Source organism: Rhinolophus hipposideros (assembly GCF_964194185.1).
Source record: "Rhinolophus hipposideros genome assembly, chromosome: 22".
NCBI classification, from domain to species: Eukaryota; Metazoa; Chordata; class Mammalia; order Chiroptera; family Rhinolophidae; genus Rhinolophus; species Rhinolophus hipposideros.
Window position 1 is genome coordinate 3,187,664 of NC_138068.1, and position 8,056 is coordinate 3,195,719.

The 8,056-nt window shown below is 52.9% G+C and overlaps 1 protein-coding gene across 4 annotated transcripts in view; it reads right to left on the reverse strand.

Moving 5' to 3' along the window:
- The window catches only part of ZNF831 (zinc finger protein 831), a 103,800-nt gene extending 97,038 nt beyond the window's left edge, over nt 1-6,762 (reverse strand). For all 4 annotated transcript variants that reach the window (XM_081033716.1, XM_081033714.1, XM_081033715.1 and 1 more), the window contains exon 1: nt 6,494-6,762. The gene's annotated coding sequence lies outside the window, so the exon portion shown is untranslated. The remainder of the gene's footprint in view (nt 1-6,493) is intronic.
- Nucleotides 6,763-8,056: the final 1,294 nt, after the last annotated feature.

Below are 8,056 nucleotides of genomic sequence, written 5' to 3' on the forward strand. Positions count from 1 at the left end.
AGAGGGATACTGATGAGAGAAAGTGGATGGGAAAAGAAAGAATAAATTTGGTAAGTATTGCTGTGGGTGGTGGTTCTAGCCCCAGTGCCAAAGAAATCCAAGCAAGGAATGTGTCTATGACCCGACGCGCCCAGGCAGCGGGGACCTCCTCGACCTCCAGGGTCCCGTGGCAGCGCGCCCCTTCTTCCTCATGCACCTGGGACAGGGTATTGCAATGACCTGTGTGTGTGTCAGTCTGTCTCACTAGACCATGCACTCCTCAAAGACAGGGACAAAACACTAGCTCTCTTAGCTGAGCTCCAAGTAGGTCCTGGGTAAGGGGCTGTGGAATGGAGCCTCTTAGTTATGTATGTCAGAATAAAAGTCGCCTTTTATTTGGAAGGAAGAGTTTGCCTCCCCACGAAGTAGCAAAGCAAGAATGCCCTCTCCGAGGCCAGGCTGGCCAAAGCATTCGTGGGTCCTTGTTCCTCTGTGACTCAGCATGGTGTGGACACCATACCTCTGACACGCCCTTTTGGGGGTGTGCTGGTGGGCCCTTGGGACTGTCAAATGTGTTCATCCAGCCTCCCGATCAGGTCTTGGCAGCCGGGAGACCCAGGCGGCCTGGGCAGCGGCCAGAACAATTAAGCACTTCACCTTGGAGAGCGCTCCACTGGGAAGCAATCTGCTCGTCCTGCCAAGCCTTCTGCTTCCCCAGGGAGCCCAGCCCATGAAGACATGCACGGCCCAGTGAGGAGGGCCAAACAGAAACCAGGCCCTGACCTTCTCAGCAGTCTGGCAGTGGTTCTTAAGCACGCTTCCTATCTGTGACTTCTTCCTGTTCTCTTTGGGTCCAGTTGTGCAGAATTTGGCTCAGAGAGGAAGAAGTCAGAGAGTGTGGGCCAGGAGCCAAGGCACGTGTTGTCCAAAGGAAGGCGGTGGGGGAAGCCAGGCGGAAAACAGGGGACTCAGGAACAGGGTCTGATGAGACCCTGTTCCGCTGCTAAATAGCCACTGAGCCCATTGGGCCAGGGGTGGCGGTGGTGGTAGCCAAGCGGAGTTTTGATCGAATTGTACGGGTCACAGCTCACAAAAGTCCAGCGATCTACCTTCAGCCTTGCCTCTTACAAATCCATTCTTCAGCCATAATGAAGGTACATCTGCACACCCCACTCTAGTTACAAGCCCTCAGTGGTCCCGGCTCTTAAGTGATCTCCTCTGCCTGCAAGACCTCATGGGCACCAGCCTCTGCCACCTCCCCAGACCCCACTTCTTGTTTCTGCTCCCCAGGAGGCCACACAACACTGGCCTTCCAGTTCCTTATGCTCCTGCTCCTGCCGTGTCAGGGGCCCTGCAGGAACCACACTATTAAATGTATCATTACTTGCAAGCCCCATAGGTCAGGGACCTTTCTACCTTGTCATCAGTTCCGAGCCCATTGTCCAGCATGGTGGGCAAATGGACGTACCCTCCACCCATACTCTTGCTTACATTGCTCCCTCAGCTGGAGCTCCCTTCCTGCCCCAGAGCACATGCCCAGAGCTACTGTCCATCAAGGTAGACCCTAGCACAGCCCCCTAACAGGAGCCTCCATGGTCTCCCCACCTGGAGGTATCCCCCCCACCTTGACCTTCAGCAGCACGGTCTCTGCGGCTCTTTTTGTAGCGTATCTTAGCATAGTGATGGATTTATCTTGGTTTCCTGGATGCTAAGATCTTCCAAGGTGAGAGCCACATTCAATAGTTTAATTATAATTGCGATGAGTACTAGGGAATCGGCGCCGTCAGGGAGTGGGCATGTAAGAAGGCTTTCCTGAGGACCTGAGAATCAAGCTAAGATATGGAGGTCTTGTGGGAGGCAATGAGGTAGAGGAGAGGAGAGAGAATCTCGGCCCTGGGAGTGGCTCCAACCCCAGGCTGCTCAGTAGAAGGATACCCGGGGAAAGGGGCTGCCTCTTCCTCGGCAGGGAGAGATGCCAGAAGTGCCTCGGGAGGGTTATCCCAGGACACCAGAGCCATGTGGCTTGCTGGGGGTGCGCAGATCAAGGTGGCAAGTCATGAACATGTCGACACCCTCCCCCAGCCTCACACGTCCACCTCCACACCAGCCCCCCCGCATCTTCACCCAGCCAAGAAAGCACGTGTGCGCACTTGCTCACACGCACACACACGCCTCCCGCCCCAGCCCACGTGCAAGCCGGGAACGTGAACCTCTGTGGGGCCCAGCGTGCTCAGTCAGGTAGACCTGCCCCTGCCAGAAACCCAGGGATGGAGCACTATGCCCATGCAGCTCCCATCCAGGTAGCGCAGTCTGCTGTGGGCCAAGTGTATTTGCATATAATTTGCATGTGTTGACACAGCCATTCCCATCTCTGCACAGAGCACTTCCAAGCTAACCTGTTATTACTGCTCCTCTGAAGCCTGCTTTCCCAGTGCGCAAGCTGCTTACCCACCCACTGCCAGAAAGTACTATTCAGTGAGACAGGCCGCAGCTGACTGAGAGCCCTGAGTCACGCCAGCTCCCTGGCCTCAGTTTCTCCCCTGGACGATGGATAACAACACGCCCCCACTGGGCAGAACCGACCCGCACGTAACATGTCAGTGGGCGTCCAGAGCTGAGGACCCGCTGGATTTATTATTATAAAGGCTGCTTTATAATTGTCACAGGGCCAGAAAGCAAGCCTGGAGGGAGACGTTCCAGATGAAGCTGAGTCTCGCGTGGTGGGTCCCCTGTGTGCGGGTTACTCATTGTAGCGAATACATAAAAATTACAGGAGGCCTAGTTCAATTTGAACTTCAAAGAAACAATGAATAATATGCTGGTATAAGTGTGTCCTGTGCAATATTTGGGACATGCTTATACTAAGAAAGCATTTGTTGCATACCTGGGATTCAAGTTCTAACTGGGCGTCCTGTGTTTTATCTGACAACCCTACCTGGGGCCTGAGGCCCGTTGGCTTCCATCATTACTAATATCCTGTTTTCTCACAGCTTCTACCTAAGCCCAAAGGAGCACGGACTTTGTTTCCTAAATGCCCAGCTTCCCAATGTGGGATAGGAAGGGAGGGCAGAGGTTACATGTGAGGTGAACTGAGAGCTGCGTAGGGGAGAGAGGGAGGGAGGGAGGGAGAACATGTGTTTCCTAATTTAGTGAAAAGTCTCAAATCCATCCCTCTTTGGTTTCTGTGAGGAGCCCGGTGGTTATCACTGCGAACGTGAGGCCGCGTTTCCTGTGGCGAAGGCTACGTGTGTTTTCATCAACAGGGCCTGTTTCTAGGGCTCCTGTCAGGATGTGAGGCCCGTGGCAGGTCGCAGAGGAAGAGGAGAGGCGGCAGGGAGGGCCTGTGGCCAAAGGCTGCTGGGGAGTCAGGGTCCAGCTCTGGGGGCTCCCTGGAGAGCCCCCGCCCCATACCATTTGCAGAGCTTCCCCTTCACACACCAGTCAACTGGGATTCTTTGCAGAATGCTCATGTAACAACGTGCCTGATTCTTTCTTTATGCAGGGACGGTACGGAGCTCGGGGGGCACTGGCCGGAGTCACCATCAGACGCAGAAGGCTCAGCACTAAACCTACACGGAGGGCATCCTCTCTGTGCTCGGGGCTCTGTGGTCTGTCCCTCCCATGGGCTACGCCCCGGCTTTTCCGCCGCCACAGGAGTGCCACCTACTAACAGTACAGGGAACCATGTACCTCACCCAGGAGTGACAGGGTTCCATCAAGATTTTTTTTTTCAGGGGCAAGTGCTATTTTATAGTAAGGCCAATGGCTATACTAAGAGTACAATGCAAACATTTATATTTTTAAGACGAAGTGCGACAAATAAAATATATAAGGCTCAGTTTCCTCTCCCATGAAGTGGTGGTGAAGACAGTGCCAGCCTCACCGGGCCGTTGCAAGAATGAAATAAAGAAAGGCAGGTGAGCCCCTCCTTGGTGCAGCCCTGGGCACCGGTAGGACCTTCTCTGATCAGAACTTTGAGTACCACGGAGACGGGTCTCTGTGATTCAAATCCCTTCATGTGGTCTTGCAGGTCAGAACTCCATGTGCATTAAATAAATAAATACATAAATAAATAAATAAATCACAAAGCAGCAAAATTACTGAAGATTTGGGGCACCAGAGGACGCTTTCACTTGATTTTTGAATGGCATCCTCTCTTCAGGTCACAAACAGGACAAGAACCTGCAAGCCACTGGCGCTGTCTGATGTGCCAAGATGGACACCCACCTTGTACATTTGTGACCACAGACATGGCTGGTCTGGAAGGGGCCAGAGAGTCTCAATACCATGCCTGGCCTCCCCCTCCTGGCCCCCTGCCAGGACTGAACACAGGGGTTCCCAGCCCAGAACAATCCACCAGTGCCTGCTGAGGAGCCGCTGGGGACGAACGTTATCAACAAGACTCATCCAGACACATGTAGTTGACATGGGTGGGCTTGACATCCCTGAGTCAGCTGTCTGGGTGACAGGATGGAACTGAGCTCATGGCACAACACCCAAGGTCCGTGCCCTGCTCACTCACACCCTCTGGGTCGTTCTGACCTTTCTTCTTCAGGACGTCAGAAATTCAGTGGTGCTCCTTGAGGACCTGAAGAGTGACTTTGCCAAGGGTCATCAGCAGTCACGCACCTTGTGTTTCTCCTCTCATCAGAGAGGCCAGCCACGTGCCTTGGGAACTCCCCCCGCCCCCTCAAGACATGTCCGTGCCTTTGTCTTGGACAGACCCACCAGAAATGACTTAGGAAGTAAGTGAAGACTCCACATAGGCCTCAATAAATGGCGCTGAACAACCAGTAGTCAGTGAGTCCGTCTGACTCTAAGCTACTAGGGGGATATTCTGAAGAAGAGAGTATAAGGCATCTCTTCTAATTAGGGGCCCTGATATAGTCATATTTTCTTATTGACCTAATAATTGTTGCCAATGTACCAAAACCGTTGTCCCAACAGTTCGACTCCCACTTGGCCTGGCGTTTCTCTTTCTCGCCTATTGCTCAAGCTGGCTGCTATTCTGTGACCACTTTGGGAAGCAAGGTGCCATGCTCATGAGAACTCCTGCATTTAAATTCTCTCCATATTTACAGCCATGGCTCTGACACGTGGACAGGGTTTGGGGGTTAATTAGCCTCGCATGCGATTTCAGCCAACATCCGATCAACCTCAGCCCCATAGTTAGTTCTTGCTGAAATCTAACCTACGTTGGAAGACGTCCCCGGTTATGAAAACTACTTTGTCCAAATCAGCCTTGTTTGGAGATTAGGAGACCCGTTTTTCTTCTTTGTGATGATGGAATTGTCCCCAATGCCATTTTTTTAATTTCAAGCCATGATCCAACATCTTTTTTTTTTCTTAATTTCAGCATGTGCAGCCTTTCCTTTTTGAAAAACAAAGCTAACAATCCAATCCTCCCTTGGCCAGTGGCCAGACCCCCAAGCGCTGGAGCCAGGAGATTAACGGATACACCCGGAGAGCGGAACATTCTGGACCCGTGTTTGTGTCACAGCCCAGACCCTGCAGGACCACGGGGTGCCCCTCCACCAGGGTCGACGCCTCCCCGTCTGAGTGACATGCTAAGGGCCTTCAGAACCTGTGAAGGAAACATGCCTGTGACATTAATGAATGCCAGGCAAAATGTAACAGGAGATCTTGGAAACTAAAAATAGATCTATGCCAACAGATTCCTCCCTGACTGCACAGAACTCGGAGCTTTTCTATCTGCTTCTCTTCTACCCGTACATTGCATTATGGCCTTTTTTCTGTCCCTCCATCTTTGTTATTCCTGTTTTATTTCCTTCTTGTCGACAGGTTGAAACCTTCCAGGAGAGATGTCCCCACTCGGCTTCCCTCCGACCCACAAACATGCTTAATAAGCAAGGAAATCATTTCCTTTCCTGGCTCACATGGTCGGGAGCTGTGTCATTTGTACTTAATATTTTCCATGCAGATGTTCCTGCCTGTTGTATCATACACAGAACTCGACAGCTTTGTTTCCAACTACGGTCCCTTCTATTTTAAACTTTGCTGATTTCTACTGGGAAGGAAGCCTATTTCATACAGATTAGCTGGACAGCTGGGTCTGATGGCTTCTGATTACGGGGCTTGGGGTCACTGGGGAAACAGGTTTCCCAAAGCCCCTTGGACGGAGAACCACTCCACATGGCCCCAAAGGAATGGGTCAGTGCTCACTCCATGGAGGAAGGGTCAGCAGCCTGAGTTGGAAATCAACAGGTCAAACCAAAGGCAGGAACAGACCTGAGTCCACACCTCGGGCGCAGGAGGCTGTGCTGAAGGGTGGAGGAGGGGGCCTTAGACACCCCCTGGTTCAAAGGCTCTCGCAGGGACCTGAGTGGGGCTTGTGTCAGAGACGACTGCGTGTGCTTGGCAGGGAGCATCCATCAAGCTTGCCTGATAGAATCCTCGGGAGGCAACAGACAAGGCTCAATGATTAAGGTCCCTTCATCTGGCCGGGCCTCCCAGACCTCCAGGTGCATAAAGAAATCATAAAGACCTCTCTCACCTTTCAGTGGTCAGTCCACAGGCAGGGGGGGCTGCCGCGTTCTCCCGACAACCGGTGGCTCCGATGAGGCAGGAGCTTTCTCCCTGCTCGTCCCATCTCTGCCTTTGCTTCTCTTTATGCCTTCTCTAGAGAAACCGAGTGCTGGAGATTAAAAAAAAAAAATTGTGTGTGGGGGGGGTGGCGGGTGGCGGGGGTGCCGGGACAGTGTGGGTGGCAGAGGGACACCGGTGTGGGTGGCAGAGGGACACCGGGGGTAGGTGAGCAGCCTGTCCTGGTGTGGGTTCGGGTTTAATGGCCGACGCTGGCGCTACGGTTTGCCTGCTGAAGCTCACTCAGTGCCACTGCAGCTCTGTGTGTGGGCGGCGGCAGCTACACGGCTGGGTTTCAAACCATTACACTGAACATTTGCAAACAGATAAAAAAACAAAGCCATCCGGTACAAGTGGAAACTTCTGTTTTCCTTTCTCTTTCTACACAGCCTGCCCTTTCACCTCTCCTCTTGGGTATTGGAGGGGGAGGGGAAGGGTAGGCATGTCCCCCCTGGGCTCCCCGTACTCCATCTCTTCTCGCCACACCCCCAACACCCCATGGCCTCCAACATGGCCGGGTAGGTCATATCATCCAGACTAACCCCCACAGCTTTGGAGACTCCCAGAAATTTGAGAACTAGTTTCTCTGCTCCAATGTCCTGCTCAGAATCCAGCCGCTGAGTGCCATCACACCCAAAGAGGGTTTGGGCTTCCATACTTGCTGTCTCACCCTTCCTACTTTCAGAGCTACATGTTAGAACTGGCCAGCGGAGGCTGGTGAGGTGCCCTTGTACATCTGGGTGACATTTTTCCCAAGGAATATTCGGTGGGCGGTGCCATGAGATACCCCAGGAAAAGAAAAAGTGTCCTGTGGTCAAATTACTTTGGGAACCGTGGTAGCAGGTATGGCTCTTGGATAATCACAGAGTGTGTTAGCAGCTAAAGGCTCTGAGAAGTCCTGCAAGAGAGTATCCTGTTTAAGCCAACATTTCCAAAATGTGGGAGACCTTAGATGAAAGAATCCCCTCTCCCTGAGCAACACCACCCCGCTCCCTGACAAGACACACACCCCACAAACACACTTGTACCGCTTCCCAAGTGGTGACTTGACCCAAATCAAGTCTTTTGGCCAGAGAGCAAGAGAGGGCAGGCTACTGGGAACCAGGCAGGTCAGAGTTCACCAGCTAGGACTCCGAGCTTGGCATTAACATGGGGGCCCCGTATGGTTCTCAGTGAACCTGAGTCTGTGGTTCTGGCAGGACAGGGGCAGGAGGGATGCAGATAATTCCTCGGGGCTGTGGGGGACTCTTAGTGCATCTTCTCTGCCACCCTAGTGAGTCCCCTTCTCACTGCCACAGCCCAGGGAGCGGGCAGCCTATGACTGGGAACTGCCCTGTGCTCCTGGGGTCATGTGGGGCAGCCTCACTGAGCAGCTTTGATCACGCCCTGCCCACAGACTTCTGCTGGACCCTCCACATCAGATGAGATGTTTGAGCCTTCCTTGTTGGGTATGAAACTTGGGAGGCAAGAGAGC